The following is a 10,130-nucleotide window of genomic DNA, read 5'->3' on the forward strand; positions in this document are numbered from 1 at the left end:
AACACCTAGGAACACACAGGAATATTCAAGATAAAGATGAGGAAAATATGGAATGTTGAGCATACCAAAGATCTGAGCAAATGGAGAGGCCTATTGCATTTCTGAATAAGATGATTCAACGTCAAGAAGATGCCAAACCTCCCCGTGACATCTGATAAATTAATTTGTTAATGCTGTCCTAATAAAAACACCAACAATTTTATAGGAACAATCTCCTATTGCAAAAAGCAAGATGCACAATGTTGTACCATTTCTGTAAAAAGGGGACAAAACAGCATTTGTGAATCTATAGGTAGATGCCTATGGAAGGTGGCGTGGGAAACGGGTCTCACCGGCGGCTTGCTGTTGGAAAATAGGGAACTGAAACAGAGAAGGGAGGGACACTGTTCACTGTACAACTTTTTGATATAAATTTTTAAACCATGTCACTTTTGAAATTTTGAACCATGTCAATGTATTACTTATTCAAATTTTTAAAAACTAAAAAGAAAACAACAAAAAATCATATTACTATTTTAGAAAAACCTCTTCAGGGTTCTGTGTTGCCAGCTGGTGATTTAGGTCCCAAAGACCTTCCGCAATTAGGCTCCACATAATGGTAATGACGACAACTGGAGGTGAGGGAAGGGAAAGCCACCAGCAGCAGCACTACCGCCATCACCCAAATCAGCCGACTACAGCTGACTCGGCCCATGGGTCAAACCCAGCCCGCCGCCTGTTGTTGTAAATAATGAATAGTTGCAACAGAGATGGTAGAGCCCACAAAGCCCAGAACATTGACCATCTGGCCCTTAATAGAAAACGTTAGCCAACTCCGGAGCTAAATTGAAAGGACTCTGACACCCAAGGTCTCCCAGTCAAGGAGAGACACCCTCAACCCAACCCAGTTTCCCCCCAGTCTGCTCCACTCTAGCCTGGCTGGTCATCTCTCTGTTCCTCATGAAGGAAAACACAGATTCCTCCTTCCCATGTGTAGAAAAGGAAGATGAAACAGACAGAAGCCGCGCAGCCTTGGGTTCCATTCCCCCCTTGGAGTATCAGGGTCTGTGGAGAAGGAGTATGGGACTAGGGAGGAGACAACTGGCTACATGCCTCTCTGCATCCCCGACTGGAAGCCAGAGCCCAGGACTGAATGAGGGAGAGAGAAGGCGAGCCTGGTCCCTGGTTTGCTCTGTGGTCAGGGCAAGTCCCTGCCTCTCCAAGCCTCATCGTTGCCCTCTGTGAGAGGAGGAGGGGCAACAGAGGTCCCAAAGACACTTCCGGTTCTCACATTCTAGGATTAGGACCATGACCTCCCTGTCCCACACCCCTAAAGGCAAAGCGAGAAACCAGTTGTCAAGAGAGCACAGTCACAAGAAGTTCATAACCAGAGCCGGCCATCTTCAACTCCTGGTCGTTCCTTACTGCTCCACGGGGTGAGTGTACACTCAAGGGAGAGGAGACCTGGGCTCCTGGCCAGAGAGGGCTAGGACTGGCCTACGTGACAGACCCCAGCCCCAGGGGGTGCAGTGGGGCTTGGGCAGTGGCAATGTCACCCGCTTTCACTATCCCTGTGCACCTCCCGGAATCACCTTCTGCAGCAGCCCCCAGATCTCCACCCATACCTGGGACCTGGGTCTCGGCGCAGATCCAGGCACAACCACAGCGGCCAGCATCTATCCACCACTTACCTTCTATGCATTTGATCCTCTCAACAACCTTATGGGGCTGGGACAATTATTGCCCACTGCAAGTCCTCCAGGACCTCCTTTCTCTGCCAGCCTGTCCTGCCCTGCCCCTCCACCTTTATTTTCAATTCAGTGAATGTATCCACAAATCCGGTGTGTTTGTTTTCTATTGTTGTTATATAACATATGACCACTTAGTGCCTTAAAACAATACGCTTTTATTCTCTCACATGTCTGCAGGTCAGAAGTCCAGGATGGCAAGGCTGGGTTCTCTGCTTAGCACTTTACAAGGCTAAAATCAAAGTTTCCACTTGCTGTGATCTCATCTGGTGCTGAGGGACCTCTTCTGAGCTCATTCCTGTGGTTGGCAGGATTCAGTTCCTCGTGGTTGTAGGACTGGGGTCCCCGTTTCCTGTGGGACAGGGGGCATTCTCAGGTCCTTGCAGCTACTCTTTGGTCCTTGCTCCTGGCCCCCTCCATCCACAAAGCCAGGTTCAAATCTCTCTGATTTCCCTTCTGCCACCAGCTAGAGGAAGCGCTCAGCTTTTAAGGACTTGTGTGATTACGTGGGGTCAGCCCAGATAATGCAGAACAGTCAACTGTGCCAAGTAACATAACATACCCACAGGAGTGTATCTCATCTCACCCACAGCTTCCGGGCACTAGGGCAGGAGGTCTCTGGGGGGCCTTTTAGAAATTCTGCCTACCCCACCCACTCTCTTTCCCACTCCCACACCCAGTCTCAAAGTCCTCCATATCGCTCACACCCACTCCCTGAGCTCCAGTCTCCAGGCCAACCTGCCTCGTGGCTCGCCTAGGCTTCCTCACCAGCTCCCTCTCCGTCCTCATCTTTCTCCCCCTGACCCAGGCATACTGCCCACTCCCCTGTTTTCCCACAGCAGCCTGAATGATCTCCCAAGAGCCGAAAGCTAACCAGGTGAACCCTCACAAACTCCTGTGGTGCTCCCCAGTAGCCTCAAGAGCTCAACAAAACTCCAACAGACTCATTCGTTCAAAGGTTTTCTGAGCACTGACTCCCTGTCAGATACCGAGATCCACAGACAGCCTCTGCCCTCCTGGAGCTTTCTGTGTTGTGGGATGGAGAGCCCAACAATGGGTATGGCTGGGGTAAGAACTGAGGGCGGCCATCCGAGTAGGCCCTGCGAGGCCCTTCTCTCTCTAGTTGGCCATCACTCCCTCCGACACCTAGCCCAGTGTTTGACACATACCAGGGGCTCAGTATGTTTTTTTGGAATGAATGGAAAGTCCAACATGCGATGGTGGAGACCCAAACCTCCTCAGCACTCCTGTTACTCCTGACAGTTTGTCAACTCCAATGCAACTGCTGGTGGCAGCACACGCTCTGTCCACCCAGAGCTGTAGGCCATGGGTGCCCATGCTGGCACCCTCTGCCCTGGTCTTAGCTGTAAATTGCAGCCGAGGCCCGAGGATGTTGCTGCTTGGGGATCAGCTATTTAGGGAATGGAGCTAGCTCCATGGCACAAAGTCTGGCAGTCACGCCAATGTTGATTTCGGGAGGCCGAGGAAAAAGGAAGAGATTTTCTGGGCACAAGAACAGAAAATGTGCCCATTGGGCACTTGCTCAAGAATCCCATTAAACAGTGGGAGGCAGCATGGCGCCGTGGACAGGGGGCAGGTTTTATACACACACACGCCCCAACAACACCCCACCAACCTTGACCAAAACAGCAAAGAAAATGGGAGAGGCTCCAAAAGAGGAGAAATTTCCCTGATTTTGAGAGCAGGCAGAGCCAACAGCAGAGGGTGGCAGATGAGGGGGGTGCTGAGAGCTGCGGAGGACTGTGGAGGAGAGCTGCTCCACGGCACGCACAGGCACAGGGCCGCGAGAGTTGAGTCAGACTGAGATAGCGGCAGCACAGGCACCCACTGCCTCCTCCTCCAGGCAGCCCCAGACAAAAAACCCATCTTGGGCTGGGCCAGCCCTGTGGCCAAGTGGTTAAAGTTCTGCACGTTCCACTTCAGCAGCCTGGGTTTGCAGGTTAGGATCCTGGGCACAGACCTACCCCACTCATCAGCCACGCTGTGGCAGCATCCCACATACAAAGTAGAGGAAGACTGACACAGATGTTAGCTCAGGGCTAATCTTCCTCAAGCAAAAAAAAAGGAAGATTGGTACTGGATGTTAGCTCAGGGCGAATCTTCCTCCCAAAAAGAAACACAAAAAACCCATCTAGAAAAAGCACAGGCTTTTGGTGGGTACTGGTGGCTTGGAGTAGAGCCTGCCTCAGGGTGCAATTAGGGATCAGGGGCTGATGATGTACTCAGCGGCCGCCCCGACCTACACCAACTAGAGCCACAGCCCACCTCCCAACCAGAACAAAGTGTCTCAGGGAGTCACCTCAGTTTCCCATCTGTTAAGTGTCAGGATTAGGTGGTCCCTAGGGTTCCTTTGACTTCTAAAAGACCAGTCCTCTTTTCTAATTTTATCCCTGCCGGAAATCAGAGCCACAGGCCATTGCCCGCCCCACACCACCAGCTGGGGAAGTGGAAGGGAGAGTCAGCACTGCAGACCTATGTTAGAAGCTGCCTGGCAGCCCGAGCCCCCCAGGCCCAGCCCTCAGCCCCATCACCGCCCACACCTGTCCAGACGGCCCCCAAGGCTGACTCAGTGTCACCTGATCCCACAGCCGCACCTAGAGCTCCAGCTCACGCCTTGCTAAGGCCAGACTTCTCAGCGTTACGGGGCCCCCAAATCTGCTCAAGACTTGACCCCTGGTACCTCTGCACATGACCTTGTATGGAAATAGGGTCTTTGCAGGTGTAATCAAGTTAAGGCGAGGTCATTAGGTTGGGTCCTAATCCAATATAACTAGTGTCATAAGAAGAGAAAAATGCCACGTGAAGCTAGAGACACACAGAAAGAAAGCCACGTGATGATGCAGGCAGAGATTGGAGTGGTGTGTCTACAAGCCCAGGAAGGCCAGCAGTTGCCGGCAACACCAGAAGCTAAGAGAAGGGCCTGGAGCAGATTGTCCCCTAGAGCCTGCAGAGGGAGCACGGCCCTGATTTCAGCCTCTGGCCTCCAGAACTGTGAGACAATACATCTGTGTTGTTTTAAGCTACCCAGTTTGTGGAACTTTAGCAGGGCAGCCCTAGGAAACACACACCCAGTCAGTCCCCAGTGTCTGCTTGCTGAACGAATTAATATATGTCTTCCTGCTCCCACCAATCCATCCATCAGCATGAGGGAAAGGAGAAGGGAAGCAGGCCCATCCCTCGCCTTGGAGGGGTGGTGGAGCCTCTGAAGCCCCCTCTTCTGTTCCTACTTGCCTCTGTTCTGTTTAGTGAGGGACTCACATGCACACGTATAGATGCCCCAAGCCAAACGTCCACACTCTGTTCACGATACATCCACCACACCTTGGCCACCGCTCAGACCTACAGGACAGCTCTCTCTCTCTCTGAAGAGTAGATTGGGGAGAGGGCTGGGCAGGCCCTGGAAATGGACTCAGGGCCAACTGGGCAGGGGATTCCTCCACCTGAAGGACTGGGGGAGGGGGAGACATGTCCCCTTGGTCTTGCAGATTCCTCACCCCAGCCCTGTAAAGCTCAGGCCCACGGCAGTGCCCAGAGGCCCAGAAGAGAACCCCCACACATCCAGCATGTGCCCAACAGCAGGCGACAGCTTTGCTGGCAGTATGTCCTTCAACCCTCAGCCCATTTTAAAGGGGAAAAACTGAAGCACGGGAAACCGGCGGCACAGGAAACCTGAGGCACGGGGAACCGGCGGCACGGGGGACCGGCGGCACGGGGGACCTGCGGCACAGTAAAGTTGGACAGTTTGTCTAGGGCTAAACAGCTGATAAACTGCATATCTGGGATCAAATCCTGGTCTGTTTGACTCCCAGACCCTTCCTCTCTCCACAGAGCATGCTTTTCCCTAGACTTGGTTTAATTGGTAAACTGCCAAAGCCCTATTAGATATTAAAAATAGTTAAAAAACAACCAACAAAATTTTAAAAACCAAACCCTACAGCCATCAAATTAGTTTAGTACTAGAGAAAGAACAGAGAGGCTGGAAATAGACCCAAATACATATTAGAGTTTAGCATACAGCAGAGGCACACTAAATGGATGTGTGGAAAGAGAAAGAATTGGATAAATGACATCAGGACACTCCTGGCCATCGGGAAGAAAGTCAAGCTGGAGCCCTGCCTTGCTCTAAACACTCACATTAAACCTGATGATCACAATTTTTCATACAAACAGTGAAACCACAAAAGCACTAGAAAAATTTCCTTAAAGTACAGAAAGCTTTTCTAAAGCGATGAGACAATCCTACAGAAAAACCGGATAAGAATAGGACAGGGAGTTGACAGCAAAAGAAACACAAATGACCCACAAAAACATGAAACGTCTAGCCTTCCTCTGAACTAAAGAAATCTAAGTGAAAACAAGACGCTGTCTCTCCTAACCGGAGCATCACCACCCCCGTCTGCCTAAAAAAGTTGCTAAAACCCAGACTTGGCGAGGGATGGAGAGACACTCTTAGAGCAACTGTGAACCCCACCTCTTGAGAGGACACGTGGACAAGATGGATTATATCGAAGCATAAATGTTAGGAACTTATCCCTGGATAGACTCACAAAAGTACCAAAGATATTACACAATATTCATTGCAAACTTATTAAAAATAGTAAAAACACTAAAAACAAACTAAAGTCCACCAGTAGGGACGGGTTAAATAAATTATGGAAATCCACACAATGCGATACAATGGAGGCATTAAAAAGATTTATCTCTATTGTGGAAATAGAAAATTTTCCAAAGGTATGTTGATAAGTTGAAATAAATTGCCAGAACAGTACACTATTTAACATATGTAAACAAATATATCTATATATATCCACTTGCATATATGCACAAAAACCTTAATAGTGAATACCTCTGGAGAGCTTAAATGAGGGGAATAGGTGTCAGGGAGAACAGATGTTTAACTTTTCACTTTATATTCTTTTTTTGTCCTTCTTCTCCCCAAAGCCCCTCCAGTACATAGTTGTATATTCTAGTTGTTGGTCCTTCAGGTTCTGCTATGTGGGATGCCACCTCAGCATGGCCTGATGAGTGGTGCTAGGTCCACATTCAGGATCCCAACCAGTGAAACCCTGGGCCACCAAAGTGGAGCATGCAAACTTAACCACTCGGCCAGAGGGCTGGTCCCCGTCACTTCATATTCTTATACACTATCTGAATTTTTTCTTTTTTTTGCTGAATAAGATTCGCCCTGAGCTAACATCTGTTGCCACTCTTCCTCTTTTTTTTTTCTTTTTATGTGAGCTGCCACCACAGCATGGCCACTAACAGACAAGTGGTGTAGGTCCATGCCCGGAATCCAAACCCAAGCCGCTGAAGTGGAGCGTGCCAAACTTAACCACTAGGCAACTAGGGCTGGCCCTGAAAATTTTTTTAGCATAAATATTATCATCTTTAAATAATAAATTTTAAATTCCAAAGTCAAAGTCTTGACCCTAAAGAAACCCATCTTCCTGAAGTGCCAAGCTGTCGTTTCTAAGTTCCCAGTTTTATGCAGTAAGGTGTGTCCCAAGCAGTTGTGACCGAGGAAGGTTCCGTCCTCTAGAGTCCCACTTGATGGTCCCTCTCTTCTCAGGTTCTGTCCTGAAATCTCAGGCTTCATTTCTGGGGAGACAGCAATTGTCACTAAGGAAACTAGGCTGGGATGTAAGTTTCCATTGATCATCTTGACTAATATTGGCCATACTAATAGTGACGTAACTGGCCTACAAAAGAATTAAAGCAGATTTCCAATAAATCGCGTAAACTATATATAGTTATTTATATATATTTTTTCTTCTACTTGAACTTCAGCTCCTAAAGTAAGCATCTAGCTTGATAAATAAAAAGTCGCCCTCAATTTAAAAATGGGCAAAGGATCTGAATAGACATGTCTTCAAAGGTATGCAAATAGCCAATAAGTTGGCTATGAAAAGTTGCTCAGGATCATTAGTCACAAGGGAAATGCAATTCCAAACCACAATGAGATACTGCTTCACACCTACTGGGACTACCATAACGAAGAAGTCAGAGAACAGCGAGTGTCAGAGACCACGTGGAGAAACTGGAGCCCTTGTTCACTGCTGTAGGAACATGAAATGGAGCAGCTACTGGGGAGAATAGTCTGGTATTTCCCTAAAATGTTCAACACAGAGTTGCCATGGCCCCAGCAGTTCTATTCTAGGGATCTACCCCAGAGGACCAAAAACATATGCCCACACGAAATCTTGTGCACCGACTTTCATAGCAGCGCTATTCACAGCAGCCAAAAGGCGGAAACAACCCAATCCGCCAACTGATGAATGGATGAAACGTGCAATATCCATTCAACGAAATGTTATGGAATAGTGGAGTACTGACACATGCTACAACATGGATGACCCTTGAGAACACTGTGCTTTATGAAAAAAGTCAGACACAGAAGGCCACACACTACATAATTCCATTTCTGTGAAATGTCCAGAACAGGGAAATCTATAGAAACAGAAAATAAGTTAGGGGTTGCTTAGGGCTGGGGAAGATGAAGGGGTTGGAGGGTGATAGCCAAAGGGTATAGGGGTTCTCTTTGAAGGGAAACAATGTCTTCAAGTTGATTGTGGTGATGCCTGCACAACTCAGTGAAGCTACTAAAACCACCGAATTGTATACTTTGAATGGACAAATTGTATAGTATGTGCATTATATTGCAATTAAAGAAAAATCATTCTCTCCAACTTTTTAAAAGATGATGCCTTGGTCTATGTAGATCTAACTTTCTAATTTTTAGATGAGGCACTAAAACCTAGACAGATTAAATGACTTACTCAAAGTCACTTGTCATTTAGAGCCCTGGTCTACCGCCCATTGGCCATCATGGTCTCACCCACACTACACTGCTTCAAGTGAGCTCGAGTGGCCATTTGAACAAAATCAGTGAGGTCACCAAAACCACCTTGGATCTAGCACAGAGCTCTGGGACTGTTTAAGAAACACATGTTTGTTCTTAGCACTTCATTGTCTTACGGCTCAAAAAGCTGACACTGGTGACCTGGCCAGGCCGAGTGTTCCTACGCTTTTACCATTGAGCCATGTTTCATATCCTTTGAGCTAAAGTCAATCACCAAGTCACAGAGTATGAGCAGAGTGTGGGCTGGAGGCAAGTGGACCTGGGTTGAAATCCAGTTTTGTGTGAGCTAGACAGAGCTATTCACTTTTATGAGCCTCAGCAAATTGTGAATAATAAAGGCATTCTTTGTGAGAGATAGTATATGCAATGTGCTTGGCACATAAATGTTAACTTCCTCCTTCCATATAAGAACCGAGGGGCTGGCTCCATGGCTGAGTGGTTAAGTTTGTGTGCTCAGCTTTGGCGGCCCAGGGTTTCACCGGTTCAGACCCTGGGTGCAGATGTGGCACCGCTCATCAAGCCATGCTGAGGCGGCGTCCCACATAGCACAACCAGAGGCGCTCATAACTATGTACTGGGGGGCCTTGGGGAGAAGAAGAAGAAGAAGAAAAAGGAAGACTGGCAACAGATGTTAGCACAGGTTTCAAACTTCAAACAAAAAAAAGAACTGAGAAGCCCTAATGACTGAGACCTTGGTGAGGTCAGACATGCACATTTGCTGGAATTTGCTTGAACCGGGTTTCCCAGGGGTGAAGTTACTCTGCGGATAGAGTTCATCATGTCCTGTGCACAGATTTGGCAGTGCATCCCCCCTTTGCGACCCTGACACATGGCCATTCATCCTACAAGCCGAAAACATTCACAGGAACGCCACTCAGAAAGGGAAGAGAAAACCAGCCCGCCGAGCCCTGCCAGCTGTGTCCTCAGAGGAGCTCTGCTCTCACAGCTCACTGCTCCCTGGGGAGGGCTTCCCAGGAGGGCCAGAGCCCTACTACAGGGCTTCCCATAGGGGAGCGGGGGCAAGGGTTGGGATACAGCAAAGTCATCAGCATTAAGGCAAAGCTGACAGTAGCCACTCATCCTAAAGCTCAGGAAGGGACTATCTTTTCTTAAGAAATTCCAAAGTGAAAAAATGTAAAAGGTCAGTTTTCTGTTATGTTGTGCATACAAACTTCGTCTACTTTCAAATTATTTTTTATTGCTTATATAAAGTATTTTCATTGTTCAATTGATACATTTATTTCTTATTAAAACACTAAATTAAAAACCTATTTGTTTTTTATTTAATGACTTTGCACTTGGTTAGAGCACTAAAAGGCCAATTTTTAAGTTGGCTTAACTGACCTGCACTTCCACAGCCACCTTCAAGCTTCTGAAGTTCCAGTGACTGGCCTGTTCTAACACCACAGAAATGGCAGGCCTACCACCGCATAATCAAAGGCAATTAATTGGAGCAATTATCTAATTAATATGTACCCAGTGTTCCAAGACGTGGTGGAAGAAGTTGGAGATACAAAATCCAC

This window comes from Equus caballus, chromosome 14 (assembly GCF_041296265.1).
Source record: "Equus caballus isolate H_3958 breed thoroughbred chromosome 14, TB-T2T, whole genome shotgun sequence".
NCBI classification, from domain to species: Eukaryota; Metazoa; Chordata; class Mammalia; order Perissodactyla; family Equidae; genus Equus; species Equus caballus.